Raw genomic sequence first — 20,429 nt, forward strand, 5'->3', positions numbered from 1 at the left:
GATATATTAATAATACACATAAGATAATATTGTGTACATCTCTGTCCCCTGCTCCCTATAAGGGATTTTATTTCAGTTTACAATGATATTGCAGTGATGGTAGATGTTAGTTTTTTGTTTGTTTCAGTTCATGTGGTTGCAGTTTCACTATCGATTAGTGTAATTGTTCTTTTGTATAGTTATCTCCACCTCCCTGCACTTGTATTTCGAGTGTAGGCTAATTCATTCGCCAATAAAGAGACAAACCGCACAATAAATACAGTAAAAGATGAATTTGACTGATAGCATTATTATTAACACTTTTACATTTTCTATAGATATCCAGATAATGTTATCGGGAATTCCTTTGGTCACGATAATCGTGAAAATCTGATATGACAGCCCTACTGTTAACATTGTCACCACACACAGGCCTTATTATTCTGCGAAACAGTTATTACTGGAAACATTTGCACATAGGCTACATAAATAAACCAAATATCATGGACATCTCAGACAGGCCATGGGAGCCACCCTACTAAAATATAGATAACACTTTGTGATCGGACATTTTGTTTTGAAATCTGATTCTTGGTCTTCATCCATGATATTAAACTGAACAGCTGTGCCCTGAAATGGCCAGCACACACACACACACACACACACACACACACTCTCAAACACATCCCTTCCTACATGTTGCTGGCACATGGCGTGTAGAAATTGCATGCTCTTAAAGCCTTTTTCTTTTCATGGGAATGGCGGATGCTCCCATGTGAAGTGACTTGGCACTCTCTGCTCTTATCCTCGGGGGAAATGAGATATTGGAGGTCCTTCAATGGAGTTAATACCTCAGGGAGCGTTCCAGAGGCAGGCTGCAGAGTGTCTGCAGTGGAAATTAATTCATGAAATGTTTAGCTCTGAAAATGTGCAGTGGAATAATCATATATGTAGCAAGGCATGTAGAATTATATTAGCATACAAGTCTCTTCCTCTGCTTTATACTCAATAGTAGATAATCTACTGCTCTTAAATTTGAGTTTTGTGGCCAGTCAGGCAGCAGAATTGGTGGCAGTGCCAAAATAAGCATTAGGGAACCTTAAGCGCGAGTCATTTTATTGGTAAGATTAAAATCTACAGTTGTTTGTCAGTAAAACTCACCAGTGGTTTTCATCAGGGTCATCAGTGGTGGCAAAGGTAATTGCAATATCATTCTGATTTATTTTTTATGTAGCAGGATGTATTTGCCTGTATGCATAGAAGTCAGTTACATGCACTCTTCTTGGGCACCTGAAGTGATGCCCTTTCAGACCAAGAGCTCTTGGGCAGCCCAAAACTGCATATACAAGGGGAAATAGCTGTATTAGTGTAGACAGATGCAGCCATCAGAGCGGAAAGACAGACTGACTGTAAAAGCTGGTATAAATAGCCTGGGAGTGGAGGTGATGAATAATACAGACTTACCAATGCTGCTGACAGTGAGGGAGAGAGGCCGTGACAGCAGGAGAGTCCAACAAAGCTTAGTATGAAAGCATAAGAAAAAAGTAGAATAGAAAGACGATAAATATTATCTAGCCAGCTGTTTATATTTGGACTTTTATGAATGTTCAGCATATCCCCATTTTCTGTCTCAAATATGATGTATTGGACCTTGTTGGATTTCATTTTTAATGAATAAATAGTAAACATAGTAAACAGGGTCACATATGGAAATTGCTGAGATTTGACACAAGGTTTAAGTGACTCTTGTATTAGTTGCCTCATATTTAAGTTATTTTATAGTGAACACTTTTTAAATGCTCACGAAAAAAACGTCAGCACCATTCTTTCACCTTCACAGCCTTTAGATTCAGTTAAACCCAAGAATTGTCCGACACAAAACAGTCATACTTACGTAAGGCTTGGAGCATAACCGTCATCTTAACAAGTCTTCAGGTGAAAGGTAATGCTTAACTGTATTCTTCCTTTTACAGCCACTGCTTCAGGGTCTTACACGGCACTGTACTTGTGCATGTTCCTCCCAAACGCAATGGGGAACCAGTCTTACAGGGTCCAGTCCTTTTGTACACTTGAAGGTGACTGTCTGTCTGGTGTTCACTTAAAGATGATTTGTGCATAAGTGGCGAGAAGTGCACTTTACTGTTGTGTGTTTTTTTTTAATTTATGTGCCTCTGTTACTAGTTGTCTATTAGCATTTACAGTGTTGTGTTCTTTTTTTTTTTCCATACGCATCCATCTTTGCGCCCTGAAACGCCGCTCACAAGAACCAGTGTGGTCACATTTCACGAGGTGGCTTCTTATCGTTACCCCGCAGGGCTGCAACAGTAGATGTATGGGCCATGAACAGTCAACAGGCTTTTACTTGTTTAACAGCTTCATGCTATACGGTAATATGTTCCCACCCAAACTTCAACCTTTAATGTTGATTTATCTGAGATGGAATCTTTTTTCCGCTTTACTGAGTATCAATCACTTGGAAAATGAAAAGCACATTTAGGTGTGTGACTTCCTGACAGATGTGATGGATGGAAATTGGTTTTCAGTTGAGGTTTGGAATTAAATTGCTATTACAGGTCTCAGCCAGGAGGATTGTTGTTATCGAATAATCTTCAGATTATCTTCCCAATCAATCAGTTAATCGTTTGATCTATAAAGTACTAGAAAAGAGTGAAAAACGACATTTGTAATTATCAAAGCCCAAAATGGCCATTTCAAATTTCAAGCAACACGCTTCAATTGACTTTCATCAAAGAAGTTAAAATCAGCCTGTTGCTTGATGTCTTCTGTGGCTCTGAGTAAAACATTTGAGAAAAACAATTTCAGACTGAATACTGCACAAATAAGAGAAAGCTTGCTTTACCAACTGGAGCTGTGGAGTCTGAAAGATGTGGGTTGTTATCTGCTAGGGAGTGCCTAATGAAAGATACTATTAACATGCAAATGGGAAATATAGTATCCAGTGTTTTGGGGTATTGTCGAGATGGTAACCCTCGATAGTTGAGGTTAAGCATTGACCATGAATGGTTAACGTTAGGAATGGTGGACGGGCAGCGAGTTTCGCGAGAGTTTGAGTTGACCATCTAGACAAGACCGTGTTTTTGGAGCTTGACCCAGGAGCTAAAGTCAGAATATCTCGGCCTCCTCCTCACACATTTTAACCAACCTGAAGGAGCAAGAAATGTGTTTGGGGTTGTATGCTTGTCACCAGGTCACTGTTAATGGGGCCTAATGGGTAGTTATAATCACCTGCGTGATTTTAATTATCAGTTGTTCTGTTTGTAACCAAAGGGTAGGGAGACATTATTTTCTGTTGACCGCTAGTGATCCACAATCGGTCCAGCTCTGCTGCATCTGAGAGCACCATGTAACATGAACCTGTTTTGTTTGTTTGCAATAAACAGAAAGGAGCACAGTTACGGAATCGTGCTCTTTGTTTGGACAGCTTGTCGGACAGACCTCCGATCAGCTCTCTTAGGGGATGCATAGTGTTTGTTGATAGTCGCTTGAGTCTCCCAAACTCATGAATGTACAATACTACATTTCTGGTGTATCTCTTGAAATAATTAATTAAATATCAGAATTGTGGGTGATTACATTTCTGTTGATCGACTAATCGTTTCAGCTGTAATTAGCTTAGCAGGTTAGCACAGGTGTGTGTGATTTAGGGTACAACTGTTCCTCTCTTGAGAGGACGCTTACAGTATGACCGCACGCACACAGATACATAGATGTTTTGAAACCAACACTCTATCCTGAAGGATCCTATTGAGGTATTGGTGCTCACTCCCCTGTGACCCTCCTCTATTCTCTGGGGTTAGAGTTCACCTTCCAGTACATCCTCTACCACTGACATTGTGGGGATATTTTAGAGACTAGGAGCCATAGGTCAGGGGTGAGATGCCATAAATGGTGCTTGTCCTATGAGACATGGTTGGTTGGTAGACAGACTAATTACAAGGCCCCCGTGACCTAACCTCTGACCCCTGAGCTGCTTGTCATGTGATCATGAGAGTGGACACCCCTGAAAACCCCGTTGCTCTTAAATTTGACAGATAATCTCTCTCTTCTGTTGCTCTTTCTATCCTCTGTTACACACTAACATCATTTTACACTCCCTATCTCTTAATAGGCATAGTTTGAAAAGCAAGTGTAAGTTGTAAGTAAGTGGAAAGGACACATGTTCAAGTGTTTGGATTCTGTATTGTAAAAATGGTCCTGTAGCCTCTGCAGGCTGTAGGATGCTGTGTAGAGATGACTCCAGAGGGATTCAAAGGTCTATTTAGCACATTGCAACCCCCCCCCCCATCCATGGTCAAACAGCGTCTGGGGGTCTGACCTTTGGCCTCAGTGACCTACCAACCATGCACGACCATAACTCTCACTTTTACTCCAGAAGATGCTTATTATTCTTTCTAGGATGAATGGCTGTAGGTATTTTTTTACCAGTGTTTAGTAGATTTCTGCTTGAAGGAGCGATGGGATTGGATATTTGGCAACTGAGCAGCTTGTCAGATGCTGACTTTGTGTTACATTCCAGAGGTCATTGGCAGGAACATCACATACGCTGATCACAAACAAGTGACAGCAAAGTATCCCATGTGCAGAAAAACTATCTTACGTTTATGTTTCAAAATGTAAAATTGATGCACTTTGCATTGTGTTTCTTTGTTTATTTATGGCTGTTTTAATACAGCTTTCACACAGTAATGCTTGTTATAAGCTGTGTAAATGCTACCGCCTACTTTTACTGTCGTGCTTTGGATGTGATATGCAGTATGCTCATGTCATAAACACTACTACTGCTTGAAACATCTTATTGCTGTTTTCAGCTCTTTAAATGTGAATATATTTAGCTTTTCCCTTTTGAAAATATAAACAATATATATTTTGTAAATTGAATATTATTTTGGTTTTGGACAGTTGATCGGACAACCAATTTTGTCGCTTTGGGAAAATGATCAGTTGATTAATTACAAGAAGACTGAGGAGTCTCCAGCCAGCTCTGTAAGACTGTACTTGAGCTAAATGCTAACTTCAGCATGCTAACATGATACAAATGACAGTGCTTAGATGCTGTTAAGCAGTTGTAATGTTTGCCTTGGTCACCACCTAGTAGTGTGTTAGGGTTAATAATGTACGGATAATGAAAATAATTGTTAGTTGCAGCCCTAAAAAACCCTTTAAATGCACAATATTTAAAACATATGTAAATATGCAGTAGTGTTTGAGACGTGTGTGTCCATATTCATGTAAGAAATATAATATTGGTGTTCTTCTACATAGAAATGAGCCGTCTTTTGAACCCCTCTCTCCTCTCGACACCTCTTTGTTCCCCAGAGTCCGTTCATGCGTATTTCCCTTGCAGACAAACCCTGGATTCCATTATGTAAATTCATTCACCGTCCCAATTATTATCAAAGCAAATATTTAGGGAGTTACCGAAAGAGGAAGTAGTGAACAAGATAAAAAGAAGCGATCAGTTTGCCCGAACGTTGGCTGCTTAAACCGCAGGGAGGACAGCGAGTAGCAAAGGGTGTGTCACAGTCCATAGATACTGTACATTTTCAACCAGTAGCAGAGTACAGCAAGTACGTTTGGACATATTGTTGCCTGCAAGGTGACCTCTCGGTATACGCACACCATGCAGTTTTCATGCTTTTGTGATTATTGTCTTTCTTATGTCCTTGTGTGTATGTTTTGTGAGATTTCAATTTAGGACTCTGATAGGTACGTGTGAGATGTGGTGCTCAGGTGTGAAGTGTTCTGCGGTTCCCAGCAGAATGAAGACCGCTACACACCCTTTCCTGTCTGGGAGGGAGGAAAAGACTTGGGGAGAGTTTCGTTGACGCTCTTGTTCATCTCTCAAAGAATAGAAATTTTACATTGTCCATGGCCAATGCTAGTGTAAACCTCCCCTCACAGACTGTCCCCTATATCACTCTTTAGCTCACTTTTCTGATTTTGTTCCTTTTTCTACTCCTCTTCTTTCGTTCTCCTCTCCGTCAGATAACAGAGAGAGAGTCTGGGCTCTGACCCCCACACTCTCTCAGATGAAGGAGGAAATTACTTTGCAAATATGCGCATATTTTGCATTCTTTTGAATTACCCGTCCTAAAATTATACACTTCACCCCACATTTTGCTTGATTATTCATCCACTTGTGAAAAGATTTTGGAAAGTACTCTGAACTGTATGAGGAAGACGAGGGCTGCATCTGCCGACTGTTTTATCAATTAATCGTTTGGGCTATAAAAACTCAGAAACTTGTCAAAAGTGGTTGTCACAATGTTCCAGAGCACCAGTTGACATATTCACATTTATGCTTTGTCCAAACAGCAGTTCAAAACCCAAAGGTATTTACATTTACGTTCATGGAAAACAAAAACAATCATTTTTATGCCAATCTACTATAATTGACTAATCAACCGAATCACTGGATTTAGATTTCCTCCCCTTTTATATTTCTGAACCAGAAAGGTAACCTCATCTATGTGCTGATGGTGGCGGACGATCAAGGACGTTTGACCCCTACTGTGTACAACAACAAGCTATTGCACACATATATGTTCTTCTTATCAATTTGCCTATAAGTATAAACCATAATACTGTAATGTATGATTATCCTTTAGTATGAAAGCTGACTGAAGACATAATGGATACGTTCTTCAAAGCCAACTCTTTCTTCTCCCACAGATGGTATTGACCATTATTGTTGGCCAAATTGTTCATACGGTATATGTTTGGGTGAAAATGTGCTCTTATTGGTGTTTAAAGTTATATGAATTACTTGTGGTGCCCTCGGTCTGGTTAGTTCTGGACCGCAATTAACCTGTCTTAATTAGATTGGTGTTGCCGGAGTAGATGAGACATCAACACCTGCAATTATAGAAAGAAGGCTAAAGTGAGAGGGATTATCCTGCCATCAGCAGTTGGCTGCCATTGACCTGCTGACACCTCACTCCCCTGCTCTTAACCCCCCCGGTCGGTAGAGGCCGCTAGTGATAACACAGCTGAGTGCATCGCCGACCCCTATAGCCACTACTCTGCTCCCAGAGACACCAGTGGAGGAAAAACAGTTTGCTCACTTTTAGGGTTTTGGATGGTGTGTTTGGCTAACAGCTAATAGAACAACCAGTATACACACGGCTGAGGATTTGTTTGAGGATTGGTGCTTGTCCTGTTTAGTTTTGAACCTTCTATCACATATTGATGCCCTTTACCGGGATCAATAGCTGCTCTATTGCTGTGACCATGAAGCCAGTTTCATGCTTCAGTCGTGGCTCAAATCTTGAGTCAAAAGCAAGAATTAAGGGGAGAGGTCGTCAGGAGGGCAGTTCGTAGCTCACTCAGGAAACCAGTCCCATTGGCTGAAGAGGAACAAACAGTTTGTGTTTAATGAGAGGGGGAACCGCTTTCTTCTGCTTCACCTCACCCACCTAAAGGTCACTTCTATTCTTCTCATATGACCCAATGCCATGGATACCTGTGTGTGTGTGTGTGTGTGTGTGTGTGTCTGTGTGTGTGTCTGTGGGTAGAGCTCCTCTATTTATGGTGGTATATAATTGAGATAACCAGTGTTCTGAAAATCAGTTTGCTAATTCAATAACGGCTAGGCTGCTCAAATATCACACTAATTACAGAAAAGGGTAATTTGACAAATGCAAACAATCCTGATCATTTATCTCATGAAAGCCATGTAGGGCAATAATAATGATGGCAGCACATAATGAAACAATAAATGAATACTTTATACAAGTCATCAACAACGCAATCAACAAATTAATTAATCTAAGAGAGTATTAGTAGTCAAATATCATTCACTTTTTGTTTGAAGATTTACACGATGATTGTATAATAAGTGTTTTATTTAAAGATAAATAATCCTGCATGGAAACATTTGAACATATTTTTGGGTTTTGGGGTAATTTTTCAATAATTATGTAAATAGTGTAAGACATGCATTTGACGCCTTCAGGATTAACAATCATTTCTTGTCTGTTTATTTCAACGGCCAGATGAAGTGTCTGTTGTCCTGCGGCTTTGTGGGGTTCACTGAACTAAAACCCTTCACTAGCTTGGCAGCATCTAACAGCCATAATCCCATCCTTCTCTGCCTCCTGTTGTCTACCTCTTGCTGGCTGTTTGTGCTTCTAATGATTCCAGCGTGGCAGCCAACACGGCATAAACCCATCAAAGCACTGATGTGTTAGCAGGGTCGCACCGGTCCAAGTCTGCCACATACACTGGCGTACAGCAAAACACTTTGTCCTGTTTTTTTGGTTGTTTTTTTGTTAGAGCAGGACACTATGGACCTTGATTTAGCTGATATACACAGAAAGATCCAGAGATGGAGAGTGCAGTGGGGTGTCAGGTGCTTAACATGACACCCCACTGCACAATGTCTTCCACTTCTGCAGTCTGAAAGATTTGACCATGCTGTGTGTATTTATTTTTTTGTATTTCAGTGCACTCAACAGACATTTATCTTCAAGGATTTCACTGAAATTCAATAATTTCCAGCACAAAATGCTTAGCTCATGCTTTTCCTCTTTGATATTTTCACCTGCGGTAATATTTTTGGCACAGTTCACCAACAAAATATGTGTGCGTGTGTACAATATGCGACGTGCAAGCATGCACATGTGTGTTTTGTGACCGATAACATTTAAATTTGCAATATATGTGGATGTTTGTAAATGCATTTGCATGTGTGGCTGTGTGTTTGTGTGTCTTTCTCAGTGGGTGGTAACTGTTAAACTCTTCCATTTGGTGGGATTACTCCTCCAGACAGTCCTGTGGGAGCAGCCTTCAGCCCGTCATCTTTTAGAGGAACACTACACATTCTAAAGCTTTAATCCTTTCTTTCCTCTCCTCCCCTCCTTTTCCCACACTCAACCTCTTAACCTCATCTCCCGTCTTTTCCTCCCTCTCTGGATTTTTTTGCTGGCGCTGTCAACTTTTAGCTGAAGTGGCTGAAACTCGGTAGATTCGGCAGCGGTTGTGTTAAAAGCTGTGATGTTACAGCTCCGTCTGACGAGTTCGAAATGCTGCTGTATATTGTTATCGGAAGAACTAGGTGTCAAAAAAGTTGAAGAGTAAATGTTATTATCATATTATTACAACATTATCCCACATGTTTCGAAATATGTATATTAAAAAAACTGAGATAGGTTTTAAACTAGCTGAGCTTCATTATAAAATGCATCAATACCACTCCATTGTTTCCTTTAATTTATTCTAATTATTCATGCCTTTTAATATAAGCTTTTACTGTGTCTAGTTCTGTACATGGAAACGGGAGAGCTACTGAATGGATGAAATAGATTACATAAATTTGAGATGACTGTGGGTTACAGACAGTGAATGATGTAATAAGACAAGCACAACTTGCGGACAAGAAAAGGTCTAATTCTGTCTCTGCTACTTGACCTGGAAACAGCCCATTGATAAAGATTTCTTAAATGAGCAGGAAGTGCATGAGGATACGTGTGTGTGTGTGTGTGTGTATAATTCACCTCTCTAAACAGACGTTTATTGAGCTATAATGTGATAAATCAGTACCTATTTAGATACTAAAATGAAAGACACTTCCAATTTTATATTTTCATTTTAAGGAAATATGGGAATGATAGTGGAACATATGGGGCTAGTAATCTGTATTTGTGTATCCCAACAATCCATATTTCCATTATTGCTGCAGGGCCAGGACTTGGTATCTTTGTGTTTGTCTTTCTTATGCATGACATCAAAGCTTAACGCCAGTGTTTTTTCCAGGATGCCATGTCAGAATCCATTTTCATCCTTGTCCAAGAGTCTCTGCTGAGCAGTGAAATCTTTTGATGTGTGCGGCTGAAACCTTGTAGGGGTTCGAGCACGCTTTAATAACGAAAGAGCAGAATGGTGTGTGTGTGTGTGTGTGTGTGTGTGTGCATGCTTTTGTGTCTCCAGCGAGGCGGGTTACTGGGCTGTGTGAGTAATGAAATGGGCTTTTGTAGTTTGCATGAGTTTGCGACAAGGTCAGGGTGTCGGTGTGGTGTGGTGTCCCGTCTGAGCTGCGGCTTTACCTGCCTTACAGACGACTCCGTCACATCCTACGCCGTCCTACATCACTCAAACACATTTCATCCTTTAGCTTCCATTCCTTGTTAACGCCTTTTCAAATGAGAGTCAGGGAGTCAGAGAGCGGAGGTATGCCAGCATGAAAACAAAAGAGACATATACTCTGTTCCCACCCCTCCCATCTGCTCGAATCCCAGATAGTCATCTTTGAATGCAGCACCCTAATTATTGCTGCTCCCTGTTTACATTGATGGGGATTATGATTAGTGAGTATGATACAGTACTTTTACTCGGTTGCCACACTTTGTCTTGCTGATTATATCGGATTTTCTGTGATGGTTGGTTTGCTTGCCAAACACGCAGAGTGCCAATTGATTGAGCCTTTGTCAGCCCATATCCTCTATTCTCTTTGTAAAATGATGTGTGTATATTACTGACACGTCTGACTGGGTCTTTGTCGTTATTGGCTTTGATACAACTTTATTCAGCCCTAACAGTTTTAAAGACATATTTTGTCTTCACCTTTGCTACATATAATTATATTCTTCCTATAACTACAGATATTTTAAGAGATTAGCATGTGGATACACTGACTCTGCAGTAATTAGTCTAAACCGTTGGCGAGTTGGTTGTTGAAGGGTTTAGCACAAAGCCCCTACAGATACATCTACATCTCTGCTGACTCTTGCACAATGCTTTAAGTGTTATTTTCTGCCTTTGGAAATACATGTGCATTGTTTACTGCCTATTTTGGTCTTAATCTCAACCCACATTGGACTTCCTCTTAAGCCCAGCTGAAATAAAGTGGTGCTGCTTCTTGGCCTGCTCATCCTTCTGTTGATCTCAGCATAAGCTAGAAAACGATATATGCTGCTTGTGAGTTCGGTGTGGTGTCTCCAGGGTTACCATTTCTTGTGTTTGTGCTGTGTGTGAGCGACCAACTTCAGTGTGTTTTCTGATTATTGGCTTAACAATGCTGCTAATGCGTTTGCCTACTTATGTGTTTCAGTGAGTTACTAAGTATGGACTGAAGTATCTGTGAGCGCCGGTTTGTCATCTTTCTTTTTGTGTGGATAAAACAAACAAGATACAATGTGGTAATCAGTGCGCTTTAGAGATACGGATAGCTGGCTGTAGTTTCATATTTGGCTTACATAATAGACGTTTTTATCTAACTCTTGGAAAGAAAATTGTAACAACCACTGGTCTGATGTTCAACAGTGTTACAACTCCATTCTTAGCAGCTCAGCCATGGTGTCCATAACTGGTGATGCTGATCAACTTGTCAATTCTAGATCTGCCACTTCCTCTCCAATGACTCGACGCAGATACTCTCTTATCTCTCCACCGCACCCATGTGATTTCACTTCTCTTGTGGCGATGCATAATCTGTGGTGATCAGACAGCAAAGCTCAGAATCCGGCACGTTTATGATGTAAATGACCCAACTCTCAAGGTTTTTCTTCTTAGGCCAAATGCCCGGGGCTGAGCGTACTGTATAGACGATATTAAACAACATCAGTGTAGCAGTGGTTTAGGAGCAGCAATGTAAGACTGACCAAAATAAACAATTTACAATTTTCCTGTTTGGTATCCACAGGTAAAGAGCTAAGCTCCACGTGAATATTAATCAGACTCATAGCTTTGGCTTGATGTTGATCATGAAGGGTTGCAGTCTAACACCTGATGCCAGCTCGTTGTCCAGTCACTATTAATGAGCGCCGACGTGTCTGTCTATATACCTGTCCAATTTATTTCCCTGTTTGAAGCATGCCAATGTGTGTGAATGTGTGCATTGGACACATGATTTGGTGTGCATACCAGGCGCTGTGCACACATCATTTTGTCCCATGCTAATGTGAAATGGCAATAGCGCTAGACGGGGATTAGCTGATATGGGCCCCAAGCAACTGGTAACTGCTGTGACTCTAAGAGAAAGGTAGCAGGCCAGAAGGGATGCACTATTGTGGCCGAGCATTACATACATTATTCATCAGCTCTGCTCGCATGGCTGGTGATAATGATTTTATCAAATCTGGCAAGATGGGTGGTTGGGTGGTGGAACACCGTGTATATGTGCATATCTTTTTTTTTTCTTCCCTTTTCCAATACAGTATGTTCATGAATTTCAATATGATATGTTTAGCAAGAGATATGGCAGGAAGCATGAAATGGGAAACCAATCTGTCTCTCATCCCTTTAGCCCTTCACTGATATTGCCGCCCCCACCGACACATGAACCCCCGCGATAACGTCTGATAAGGATTGAAAGGTGGAGTCTATTGTGCTGAAAGGCCAGCTCAGGTGCGCAGGAAGCCAGGGAAAACAAAACCGGCTACTCTCACAGCGCCGCTACTGAATAGTCTGTTTATTCCACAGAAAACGCGACCGCTGAAGGGGCTTTGATATTCATTCACTCATCGCTGTCCTAACCGCACAGCTGAGAACTAAAAAAGGAGGGTGTTCACATTTCAAAAGCAGCATGCCAGATGATGAGTGCAGACGGAGCAAAACAAGCAAACAAAGAGGAAACCCTGATGTTCCTCCAGCCCTCCTCTCGCCTTACATAACATCCTCCACCTGCTGGTGTTACTGTTACCTCCTCTGTGCTCGGCTTGTGCCAACATGCCATCACAGTCGTTGCTCCGGGTTGTCCTTAAACTGCTAACCACTTCCTCCCCTGTTCCTTGAATAATTGAATTCCGGCCCAATAACGCTATGTTTGGGTAGGAGTGTGGGAACTGGTCGTCTGAAGTCGCCGTTCGTCCTCTTGGATTGGTTATTTCCTGTTTCAGCCGGCTCCTAGCGGGACACGACCTTCTCTGGCTAATTTGTTAGATAACACACAGAGAGAAACAAACGGGGAGACAGAGAGGAAGTGGGTGGACTGGGAAGAGAAGGAGGTCTGATGAGTAGACAGGTGATAGGAGACAGCCAGACAGACGGCATTCGTGCACGTACGTACACACATGCTGTGTGCACAAAAGAATTGTGATGCAGTGGCATCGTCTGAGTTAGGTGCTAAAATGTCGTCATTTGCCTGCGGGGAAAAAGCGGTGAATGTGTGTGTGTGTGTGTGTTGTTCGTGCACTTGTGACTGTCTCCCCTGTGGAGGCTGTGTCGGATCCTTTTGTTGGGGAGATCGGTTACCTTCCCTGCCCTTTGTCCTGACATGTTTGTCCCTATAAATGTTAAATATTCCCAAAGTTATTTTAAGAGCTGCACAGTGCAGCCGACAGAGACAATGGGGATCATCAGCATATTATGTAATTGTCCCTGTTTTTCTAATAAGATCCTCTATCCTCAAGCCAAACATTTTGATAAACTATTGGATGATCCTGTTTTGTGTTGACGATAACGAACAAGTTATCTTAAAAAAAAGTATATATATAATAAACACATTTCACTGTAATATGATTGTCCTTGTCTTGGTACAAAGGCCCTTCCAATTGTGTCAACCTTTACACTGTTTGTATTTACCTTTGTCACATGTTTGCTTGTGTTGATGACAAAAGCAAACAGCTAACAACGCAAGTGACAATATGAAGCCTTGAATTTATCCATTTTATGTCCCATCTTTGCATAAAGTGTCCAGAACATACTGAGGAATGAGGAATGGACTGGACTAGGGGACGGTGCTGCAGGAGGGGTTTGAGTAGTTTCTATGGATATCTTGATGCTTTTTTGCTGTAAAACTGGGTCACTGTTGGAACTATTGTGAATCCAAGTTGACTGCTAACTCTCAATAAGTCAAATAGTAAAAATAGCAAAACTACTTGAGGGTTCATTCTTTTTTATTTAAAGCCTCTGTTGCAAAAAGCCGGGTGGGTGATAAGATAGTAAAGGAAAGATGGCTGGAAAAGAATACAAGAGTGAAGCCGCAGCATACCACAAGCTTCAGCCGCTCTCATGGAAGGTTTCCAAGGAATGAGATGGATTCTTCTTGAACACCTCGCTGCACCTTTCTGCTCAAACCACATCTCTATTCTGGCACTTTTTAAAATTTTTAGAAGGTACTTATTTTAGGATGACATTTCCTTTATACAAAAAAACCCCTAAAAAACATTCACACACTCAGATGTGTGCAACAATCTTTTTTTTTTTACAAAGCAAGCTTTCGGTTGGAGACCATCTTCAGGGCAAGAATATTCGTGCACAGATTCAAGTGTGTGGATGCTTTTTTTCCATTAAGTTTGATAGTCTATAGCTTCAGCACCTCAGCTGAGGGTCATACTCTATTTTTAAGATGACATTTCCGACTTACTTTTCAGAGTGTAGATTTGTATGATTTATGATCTTTTTCAAAAAATGACTGTGTCAATCCATATATTTTACTTGTGAATGTGTTTATGTCTGTATCCTTATCTGTCTATGCATGCCTCTGCTTGTCAACTTTATCTGTGTGTCTTTGTTTTTTTGTTTTTTTGTGTAGAACTTGAGGCCAGAGAGCCAGCAATTAAAAAGAGGACTGGGACATCTAAAAGCTCAGAGGCACAGACCCAGCATACATGCTGGCAGTCAATTGGCAAGCCGGGGGAGGTGAAATTGGAGAGAGAGAGAGCGAGAGAGCGAGAGAGAGAGGGAGGAAGGAGGAGGGCAGGATGAGTGCGTGTGGGAGAGAAGAGAACCAGAGAGAAGAGGGCGGGCTCAGACTCAGCCAGCGCACACACACCCCCTCTCCGCTGCCTTCAGTCTGGTCTAAGCGTCTAAGAGGCAGCATGTGTGAGTATGTGCTGTAATGTGTGTGTGTGTGTGTGTGTGTGTGTGTGCGTGTAGAGTCGAACACTGCGCTGGAGTCCAGGAGACGTCTCACCGATGCAAGGATTCCCCTGTTTGCTCTCGGAGAGGATACACGCTGACTGGGTTTTAACCACCACGGGGAATTAACTGTTACTCACACAGGAAGCACTGGGAGCTTAAGCAAAGGTAAAGAGATTCCTTTCATGTTTTGAGGATGTGTTTTTGGGGGGCTCTGTGAGTGACAGAGATAGAGTTGTTTGGGTGTTGAAGATGACTGGCTTCATGTTGTGTGTGTTTAGATGATTTGTTAACCGTTTGGATGAGCAGAGGTAAAGAGTTCAAATGTGTGCATCTGACTGCATGGTCCATGTATGTATGTGTGCCAATGTCTGTATACCAACATATTTTGTATGCTTTCTTACATAATGTGTCTTTTTTTGTGTGTGTAATTTAACACTTTGCTACTGTTTGGTGGTGGCTCTATCCTCTTGATGGGGCTCTCCCACTCTCTCTCACACACAAACACTCATATACAGTATATATTTAATACAAGAGAACTGCAAGAAAATAGCATTTCACACATTTTGTTCAAATAACCAATCTGCGTGGGCCTGTGTGTGTGTGTGTTGATGAAAGCACTTTATCAATCATTAATGTTCTCACTGGGACATTGCCGGGTTTCCTACCCGAGGTAATTTAGTGATAACAAAATAGCTTAACAGCCCTCTGGACTGGTACCACCTGACATTTCCCCGCCATTGAACTAACGGCTCAGCTCAAAGGGCAAACAAAGTAACGCATGTGCATATTTGAAAAGTGTGCTTTTACGTAAGACGAAAGATGAAATGACTCCAGATAAAAACTCAAGTGGTACTTACGGTAATCGTGACTTTAAGCTGTAGCACAGGTCAGTCCTGAAAATGTCTGGTTGTGCCATCAAAGGTTCAACAATGCGAAATGACGAGAGAGAGCGTGTGATCCACGCTAACGCGTTTGGATCTGATAAAGACATTAGCCTACTTTGTGTGTATGTGTGCGTGCTGTGTTGTGTTGTGTGGACATATTAATAGAGGATAGGAGAGGAAAGAGACAGATAAAAAGGGAGACCTAAGAGCTACTTAAAGACGATGAAACAGCAGAAAAAGGCAGTGAAGACTCGGCAGAGTAGCCAACAGGAGAGAGAGAGAGAGAGGTAGCGTAAGAGAGAGGGGATAAGGGACAAGTTTCAAGTGAAACAAAAACAAAGGAGGAAAGTGTGCAAATGTGGACTTTTACCTCCTACTTATTACTTCAGACGTATTTACCATCTGACACTCAAATGTGTGTGGGTTAGTAGATATGTTAGTTCTCAGCGGCGCAGAGGGTCGTCTTTAGGCTTCCAGACAGACGAAGAATTATGAGGGGTCAAAGGGCATGGTGTCTCCGATGTCCTTTCTCCTCCATCACTTTCCTAGCTCTCTGGAGAAGAAAAAAAATTATATTTGGTTTGGAGTTCAGTACAAATCAAATGAAATATAGTAAAAATAAGATGACGTGAGTTTTGCGAGACAATTTGTTATTTAGTTCTAGATTTGATATCAGGACCTTTTGATCAACAAGACAAGATATTTACCACTCATAGTGTTTACAGTTTACTGCTTAATATTGCTGTGGCATGCCAAGTCCAGGTTTTAGGCGAGCTGATAAAACAGAACAAGAAGCCAAAATACCTGTAATTTGGTAAATGTGGCTTTCGTCCAAAGAGATTTTCAGTTTGTTGTTCATTCAGCCTGCTACAATATATTGGACTGGCCTAACCACTGGGAACAATTTAGTAGTTACTTAGAAAGTCAGTAGCCTATTTCAACTTCAATTGAATACTGAATAACGAATTTCTTTAAGAATATTTGCACTCAGATTTTGCTACAGACTTTGCTCTTAGTGTTTGTTTTAATATTGAGAACTAGCCATCTCTTTCCCCCTCCCTCCCTTCTCTTTCTCGTTATCTTTCTTGCTACAATTCACTGCTTCAGTTGCTGCTATAAGGAAGTTGAATATTGTGTGTTTTGAGGAAGTGATCCGTGAAAGGATTCATAGTGGCAGATAAAAACTGGTGTGTGTGTGCGTATGTGTCTGTGTGTGTGTGTGTGTGCGTGCACACACTTTTTTTTTTTCAAAACTGACAAAGACCTTGCGAAAGCCTGGGGATGTGAAATGGGGGGAAGGCCATTATCTCATACACAGTTACACATCCCTCATCCATGTCTATTTGAATGTGTGTGTCCATTTACTATGTGTGCAAGTGTGTGTTCAGAACAAATATGTGCGCATCCACACAACCATGTGCTCCATCTGTGTACAGTAAGCTAATATAGTATGTGAGCGTGAAACGGGGGATGGGGCTCCGCTAAGTGAGCCCTGTGGGTGTGCAGGACGGGTGTATTTGTATTGTGTGTGTGTGTGTACTTAGTGACCCAGATTGATACACTGCTTTCAGGCTAAGTCAGCTCACCTATAGGCAGTTATAGGTATAGACATGTCCTCTTTTACACACATCCAGCCTTAAACTGCCTCCACGCTCCAAAAGTCCCTAAATCGAGCAAGAAAGTTGCCACGTCGCCAACAGCTCATACAGCGCTCCATGCATCAAATAATACATTATAGATGGAAATAATAATCACCGTCACTGCCATCAACAACATGGAACTCCAGCTTGTTGCAAATACTCTCACGTCTTTATCCTCCGCAGTGACTGTGACTCTTCTGACCTTGTGGCAGAGCAGACGGACGCCCCCGCTCTTCATGATTATAGATACAGTACATAAGATGCAGTTTGATGAGCATGTGGCGGGCATGATAAAGGGATGATGCAATTAACATGAAAGAGATGATCTCTTATTCTCTCTCCCTCATCTTTGTCCGTCTTCTTCTCTCATCTTCTAACCGTTGTTGGAAAATGCTTCTCTTCCTCAGAGGTCTACTTATTTCTGCTGTTGAGCAAATACAGGGCTTATGCAGCCCCCAGTGCCCATCTCCCCACATGCAATCAAGCTGTTTAAATGTTTGTGTTTGACTGTGAGCCTGTGGGGTTCTCTGTGTGTCTGTCTGTCTTCTGTGTGCCCGTCTCCCAGTCTCCCCAGTCCCCGCTGCTGTCACTCGCAGCCCAGTACCAGACAGATATCGTTGAAGTCTGTTTTGGGAAAACCGAGACAAAACTGACAGCTGAGGGTGGAGGGACGCTGAAATGATTTTCCTTATCTGTGGTTTCACTGAGTGTGTCTAATTAAGGTGCCGGTTCTGTCATGGCTGCATTCAATAGTAAGGGGAATCCCTTTGCAGTGTCGTTATAGTATACGGCAATGCTTCACAAGATAAATCTGACAGGTTGTGAGATGATTTGAAAACAGGAAAGCAGGGGGAAAGTATTTGGTGTCATAAACAATGCTATTGTTGATTATGATGAGACATTGTTTTCATTTTTTTCCTCTCGAACAGGCTGGAAACCACTGGGATTTTACATACATATGAATGCATGTGCACGTTTGTGTGTCTGTATTCCCTGTTCCCAGCCTTTTGCATAACCTTTTGAAAATATGAGGAATTGCGCAAGAGAGGCTGAACGAGACGGTGAGAACATTATGTCACACTGACGCGTTTGCTTATGTGCGTCCATTAGTAATGTCACTCGTCTGGTTGAGCAGGGCTACGAGCGTTGTTTGCCAGGGAGTGGGAAACATCAGGTGAAGAACTTTTGTTTTGTGCCCGACTCCTCAACATCAACCCCCCGATGGGAAGAAGGGGGAAAAGATGCAAAGAAGCAGAAGGGGATGCCTGTAATTTGTGAAGGGGTTCAGACGGGGGAGGGGTGTCTCAGAGCTGACATGAGCTGGCATGTTCACTCATTTCCCATCTTTTGTCTGTTCCGTGTCTGCTGATGAATTGGGAGTTTCTTCTTTCCTTCCTTCCTTTGCTCCCTCCCCCTTTCTCTCTCTTTTTTTCTTTGTCTCTCTTGCTATCTCATCACCCCTTCCTTCCTCTCTTGGTGTGACAGCGTTGCCATCCCTGTCATGTCTGCCCATTATCTCTGATCAGTGTTGCGTTCCAGCCCACACACATCGGCTCTGGCTGCCGACTGATGATGTGTAAATGCGTGTGTCTGTGCTTATGTGCATGAATCTACATCTTATTTGATATACACAAGGTTAGATCTTCATATTTTTCTCGGGTGCCCTCAATTCAGAGGAACAGTGGGAGAAAAAAAAGCAGAGAAGGTGAATATGTATAATTTTGTTTTCTGAGCTATGAGGAAACAAAGGATGTGCGCAGTTCACACAAGCTGATATGTGTCATGCCAAAGAAGTACAATTTGAAGTCCATGCATTGAGACAATGTTACCAGAACAGGAAGCTTGCGTGAGAGACTTCAGAGTGAGAGAGTGGAAATACATGTGTGTGTGTGTGTGAAGTGCTGAGTATGGATTTAAAGGAGGAATTACTGTGGGAGTGCGAAGAGTCTCTTCAAAGATAGTCTTTATGCTTTGTTGGCACTGAGGAGATTTGGCCTTCCCGGGATTCCCTTTTTTTCATCTGCTTGGAAATCTTTACGCCCCCCTTTTTGTGTCAGTGTTTGTGTCTTTCCGTCCAAGTTTACATCCACATGTGTAATTAAAGCAGAGGAAACAAGCCACTTGGCCATTGTCTCTCCTCTCCTCCTGCTTTCTTCCAACCCCCACATTACATTAGTTACATAAAGAGAGTGCTGACCAGCAGCTCAGTGCTCATCACATAGTCACACTTCACGTTCCTGCTTGTTGACCTGGAAGTGATGCGGTGGGATCGTACAAGACGGCGGTCTCAAAAGCCTGTATGTGCATTTGTAAGTGTGTCGCATGTGCGAATATGTCTGAATGTGCGCGTGTGTGAACACAAAGATGAAGGCTTACGGGCAGAGCTGCATGGCTTTTCTTTTTGTTCTTTGGTTTGAGATTCTTTTAGGATAAAAACCCTTGTGGTGACTGCTGTATAAGGGTCCTATCAGACCGTGTGTTTTTGTTGTTGTCTCCTGGTGCGTTGGTTTTTAGACACGTGAATGTGTGTGCATGTGTGGTCAGATTGCCTTTGTCCTCTCCCCTCAGGCCTGCACTCAGATGTCAGTGAGTCGTGTGGAGCTTATACAGGTCACTAATGCACTGAGAGGAGAGGCTCTATTCACCGTAGCCACTCAGAGCCCAAACAATAACCCCCCAGCTCGTGTCCGCACACGAGCTCAACTCCCAGGAAATGGACCCATTGACCTAGATCCAACCCCATCCACTGAAGAGACGCCACATTGCTGACATGTTGTTGACATCCTTGTCTCAGTGATAGTTTTATCTGTCGCCATCATCATTTAAACATTGGCAGAAAACCGGAGGTCTTTTGTTTTGTAGCCGGGGAGTTGATTACGGCTTACCAACCTTTTATTTACATTTACTATGGTGCTGCTATACATCAGAACTATTACATATTGCAATACTGTGCTGTGTGTGTCTATTGATCCATAAGGTATATACACAGGGGCTTGCTTTCCTGAAGATAATTAAACCTAAAACCTAAAGGATGTATGTGGATGTCTCTAATAGTGCTATAACAAGCCATTTGAAGAGGTAAACGTTGGGCTCTGGGCATTAAATG

The 20,429-nt window shown here is 42.0% G+C and overlaps 1 protein-coding gene across 1 annotated transcript in view; it reads left to right on the plus strand.

The window, feature by feature from the left end:
• The first annotated feature begins 14,766 nt into the window (after positions 1–14,766).
• Positions 14,767–20,429, plus strand: part of tiam1a (TIAM Rac1 associated GEF 1a) — a 49,797-nt gene continuing 44,134 nt past the window's right edge. The window contains 1 exon segment of the mRNA XM_079171127.1: positions 14,767–14,964. The gene's annotated coding sequence lies outside the window, so the exon portion shown is untranslated.

Source organism: Pholis gunnellus (genome assembly GCF_910591455.1).
Source record: "Pholis gunnellus genome assembly, chromosome: 13".
Lineage (NCBI taxonomy): Eukaryota > Metazoa > Chordata > Actinopteri > Perciformes > Pholidae > Pholis > Pholis gunnellus.